This window comes from Otolemur garnettii, unplaced genomic scaffold (genome assembly GCF_000181295.1).
Source record: "Otolemur garnettii isolate 467f Iridium unplaced genomic scaffold, OtoGar3 scaffold00004, whole genome shotgun sequence".
NCBI classification, from domain to species: domain Eukaryota; kingdom Metazoa; phylum Chordata; class Mammalia; order Primates; family Galagidae; genus Otolemur; species Otolemur garnettii.
Window position 1 is genome coordinate 43,417,905 of NW_003852399.1, and position 5,828 is coordinate 43,423,732.

Here is a 5,828-nt window from a genome sequence, read left to right on the forward strand (position 1 = left end):
TGTTGATGGCAAGAGCTGTGTCCAATTTAGATTTTATTTTTTGTTCATAAGCGCTTTATTGAGCTATAATTCATATACCAAAAAGTTCACTCTTAAAGTGTACAATTCATTTGAAGTGTTTTTTCATATATCCCCAGAGGTTTACTGCACCATCACTAATTTTCAAACATTTTCATTATCCCTGTTACAGATTTAGTTGTATTCCCTGAAAATTCACATACTGAAACCTCAACCCCCATTACCTCAGAAAGTAACATAAGTTCCATGGAGTTAAAGTCTTTAAAGAGTTTATTAAGTGAAAATAAGACCAGTGGAGTGGGCCCTAGTCCAATATGAGTGGTGTCCTTATAAGAGAGAGACAGAGAGACAGACAGACGGACTAGGGGCACACTCACACCCAGGCACAGAGGAAAGACCACGTGGAGACAGGGCCATCAACAAGCCAGGGAGAACAGCCTCAGAAAAAAACGAATCCTGCTGGCACCTAGGTCTTGGACCTGCAGCCTCCAGAACCATGAAAATAAATGTCTGTCGTTCAAAAGAAAGAAAGAAGGAGAGAGAGATAAAGAGATCCTAATTGAAAATCGTGTTCAGAGTCCTGGCTTTAAATACTTAAACCAGTTTATAGAGGATCTTGGCGTCCAACCTCTTGCTTAGGTTATGTTGAAAATGCACAAAAAAATTAATTTAGTCCATAATTCTACATACACTTTAATATTCTCACTGTATTATATATTTTTCCTGCTGACATCCCCATTTTCTTTCTATAATATATTTATTCAAAGCACTTATTCAAAACATCTAACATATTCATAACATTTATGAATACCAACTATGATCCAAATCTCACAATAAGACTATTATCAAGCCCATGGTACAAATAAGCAAATTAAGGTTCAGAAAGGTAATCTGTTTAAGGTGAAAGTTAGAAAATGAAAAATTGTATTTGAACCCATGCCTTCACAATTCATAATTGGCTCTCCATCTTGGTTACTTATACAGTTATCTATCATCCTAGATAAAAATTTTTGTTATCGAGATCATGGCTTCCAGTCATTCATTTCTTTTTCAGTACACAACAAAGAACACAATGCTCTGTGCTTGGCAGATATTCAGTAAATGTTAGTTAAATGTAAAGAAATAGACTACCTATTGTCAAATTCTAGCTATGGAAGATGTGTAGAAATGTTCCAGCTTGACAGACTCAAATCTGTCAAATCTAGATCATTCTTGGTATTCATAAATGTTATTAGAAGTTTTCAACAAAATGTCCAAAGAAGAAACTCAAGTTTATGCAGCTAGGAGAGTGTCAGAATCCAAACAAAAATATAACTCCTCAAAAGCAGACCTTCCTTCCTCCCTGCTACCTTCCCCTTCACCCTGGGAATCAGTGGTTCGGCAATGGGAGGAGTCAGGTGCGGCTTCTCCTGGGACATAAGACCAGGGGGAGCAGAGGTCATAGCTGTGTCACAGAGATGGAAAGACTTACAGGAAGAAAAACAACAATACTAAACATCATATTTATTTATTAGACAAGCAACAGAAAAATAGTGGCTCAGTATATGGACTCGGAAGCCATATGGCCTGGGTTAAAATGCACAGAGGCAACTGCTAGCTGTTAGCTGTAATCTTGGACAGTAATTTAGCCTATAGGGACCCCAGCTTTTAATAATCTCATTTTACTAATCCGTAAAATGAGAATGAGCTATCTCATACTGCCTTTGTGAAAATAAAATAGGTTAAAGATATAACACGCGCGGACAGTGCCTGGCAAGACTAAACACTACATGGTGGTGGTGATTTGAGCACTTTCTACAATCCAGGGACTATGCCAGGTTTTTAAAAATCGTTAGGTTTATTATTAGCATATGTATTTAGAATATTGCTAAATATCAAATAAGATAAGCCATTGCTATCTTTTACAAACAAAAAAGCTTAAGATATGCATGAAGAGGATAAACAACTTGCCTAAGATTCTCGTACCTGTCAGAAGGCATTGAAATCTCCCTCCGAACCCAAACTATTAACCTCTGTGCTTGAAGGCTGAATTTCATCAATGGTTCTCTCTCCATCATGAGAAAAGAAAAATTGCTTTGGAGTTCCTATTGCAGCAGACATCAAACTCTGTAACCAAGGCAACATTTTTCCCCCCAAAAAAGCTTCCAATTTTCCTTTGGCAATAGGAGGGTGGTCCTGGAGAATGGGCCATATCACCCTAAATCCAGAAGAGTCCAGATTTGCTAGCAAACTATTGCAGAATTCAGGGAGTATGGAATTACTATAAGTGGATCTCAAAACAGAACCAATCAGGATTCCTGTGGAATTAAAAGCCCTTGAAACAATCAAAGTCAAGCCAACCTCTGAGAATTTCTTTTGAAAAGTCAAGTCACCCAGATGCCCCCCCCCATCAACAGCACACACGTATGACAGTTTGTAGGGAACAGATGTGTTTCAGCATCTGCCCCAGGTCTTCTGGGAATAAGGCCACAGACAGAAGTAGAATGAAAGGATGGTGACCATTTCTCTTAACGGTGAAATAGCTAATAAAACCACTTGCTCCATCTTAGAGAATGTGTCACAAATATGTCTAAACATAAGACTCCAGGAAACAATCATTTCTGTCACCGTTTGCCATTTAGATAAAGCTCCTTAAGAAACGTGTTGAGAATCAATCTATCAATACTTGTTTATTATTGAGCTTGTTATATACTCGGCACCCGGTTAAACAAACTTTGAAGTTTACTACCACGATTGAGGAGTTTAGAGCTCTTAATGGACATGATTACATGTTGTCAAATAGAATGTCACAGTAATGACTGTTCCCCAATTCCAGTTGCTGTCATGTTTAGAGATCCTGTTAGCAGTAAAGAAATGTGTGGTATGTTAGAAAAGCAAGTGATTTCTTCTGAAAAGTTAAATCAGATAAAATAAAATGAGATTTGTCTGGTTGCAAAGTTACTGTTTCAGTTCTGATCTATAACAAAGAATATTCAAGGAATGAGCCTAGCTACAACTTAGTAGGGTTAATTACATCTTAATCTGATAGATAAGCAAAACAATGATTTTTACGCTCTGAGATTTCTTTTTAAACAATGTTTTTTGTTTCTGTTTTGTTACTGCTTGAAGTCTATCTCTTTTTAATATAGCCTATCCTAAATGAAGTGCAATTCCTAAGCTTTCCTATTAGTATAAATGATTCACCAACTTAATTTGACGAGAAGACACTGAGTTCAGCTGCCAGCGTAAGTGTAAGGCTACATGAACAAATCTAAGATGAATGACAGAGTCCTTCCACATGTACAACGTAACAGAACCTAATTCTGAGCATCAACAACTACTTCACTGCCTATCATCTTCCACATGATGGTCAGAACTCAACATGACCAGTAGTTCTTGATACTTAAGGAGGGTGTGACAAGCTATTTTAGGACCAGTCCTAACTTTTTCTGAGATCCTAGGCCAGATATTTACCTTTGGCTTAGCTTTCCCTATCTGTGAAATAAGAAGACAAAAAAAGATTGTTAAAGTAACATCCAGAGAGATGACTATTCAGTAGTCATGAAATGCAAGGTGAATATTATAACTAAAAAGTACTTTATATCATCATGTCAGCTATAAGCATTTCAATAGAATTTAGGATGTATAAAAATAACACACTAGGCTACAATGAAGTGCTAAGATAAAGAATATGTGAACTTGACTTCCAGAAGCCTACAGTCCAGTGGGAGAGACCATCAGTCACCACATATAGATTGACTGGTATGGACATAATCACCTGATATCATTGCTCCCTTCTTCATGCTGAGATGGTGATATCATTTCTGCTCTGTGTTAATCAACACTATAAACAGAAATCACTAAAATCAGACACACAAAGAATGTTATATTATGTTCCAACACCAATTCCGACATACTAAGTGTCCTATAATTCAATTCAACTTTGATGCTAACTACCTAGAGTGAGGGTAAGGTCCCACAAGGTAGAGGGCAAGATTCCCATAAGACCACCCTCACTTCAGGCACCAACTGCAAGCAGGCACCCCAGACACTTCTGTCTGACTTGGCTACAAATTTCATGATTTTCCCATAACCCCTCTTCAAGTTTGATAACTCACTAGCAAGACTCTCAGAACCTCAGAAAGCTTTATACAGTACTTATGATTACCATTTTGTTTATTATAACAATTAAAATGAACAGCCAGACAAGGTGACACACAGAGCAAGGCCTGGAAGGGTGCTGAGTGCAGGAGCGTCTGTCCCCATGGAGCTAGGGTACATCACCGTCCCAGCACACCAATATGATCACCGACAAGGAAGCTCCCCAAGTCTCAATGAACTGAGTTTTTTACTGGAGGTTCATTATGTTAGCATGACTGGTTAAATCATTGGCCAGGCAAGTGAACTTAATCTCTAGCCCAGTGCCCTCCCCAGAAGTTAAAGGTGGGTATGAAAGTTCCAATCTTCTAATCAAAGAATTGGTCTCCCCCACCTCATTGGCCTAAGTCCAGGTACAGTCCAAGGGAGTTAATAACAAAAGCGATTTCTATCAGAAAATTTTAAGAGTTTTGAAGGTCTTGGGCTAGGTACCAAGGACAAAGATTAAATGTATTCTTTATTACAATATACCACAAATGTATATAAATATTGTTTTATTAATGCTTAATAATATTCATGTCTTATTTCTAATCATTTATTTTATAAAGATTCACTGAGAAGTATGCTAGATGTTTCTGACTTTGCCTTACAAATATTTGGCACTGAAAAGGGAACTTCATTCAAGGATAGAAAGGGTCTAGAAAAGTATTGTGTTGGCTGGAATGCTTTCTCTTCCTTTGGGTCTCTGCCTCTTTGTGTGTCTGTTCCATTTTTCTCCCTAGACTGTCCAATCCATTACAGATTCTCCAGTCTGTATTTCAGAGGAAGCTACTCCTATTGGTTCAGCTAGTTACCCCTGTCTAAGCCCTTTGCACAGGGGCACTCATGGAATCAGATGACAGCCCTGATCCAATCAGTGGTCATGTCATGGATCACTGCAGCCTGAACAGAGACCCATAAACAGGCATAAGGAAAGGTGGCATAGGGAGGAATAGACACAGTGATTGACACTTCTTATGTCAAACAACCTCTGATGAAAGGCATTATAGAGAGAAAAATGCCCTACCTGGTTTCTACTCTCCTATCATTTCTGTTCCCATAAATGATCATCTTTGCTCTAGCAACAGACTCAACCCTTCTCCTGGCTCTGGGTTCAACCCTGACCATTGCCAGTGGGCAATGGATATCTAAGTATCCTTAGCCTAGAATTCAATGTCAAGTTAATCTTAGTATTAATCTTTTTCTTACCTCCTGCTCCAATTGTAATAATTAGACTTCCATTTTGCTCTTGAGACCAAGCCCTCACCCTATAACTCAGACACAGTAAGTATATGACTACATAAACCCTGACAACTTTTCCAGTGCTGCAATCCAAACGAGTTAGATGCTAAATGACTCTTGGCATGTTTTCTTTATCTTTCCACACAAACTTATACTTTCCCTTCCATCCAACATGCTCACAATAGACAACATCATAAGCGTGACATAGAAGTCTTATGATTTTGTATAAAATAGCCGAGACATTGGATACTTTTTCTTCCATTCCTGTGATACTTTGATCTAAACCTTTTTATATGAAAGCTATAACCTAATAACAACCTAAGGATATGGGGAGGGTGGAGGGAGGGGGGAAAGGGTGGAGGGAGAGGGATTCAAGGGTTCACTTCTGTGGTTCATCTTGCAAGGGTACAAGTGAATCTTTCTATGAGTAGAATATGAATGTTTTGACATAA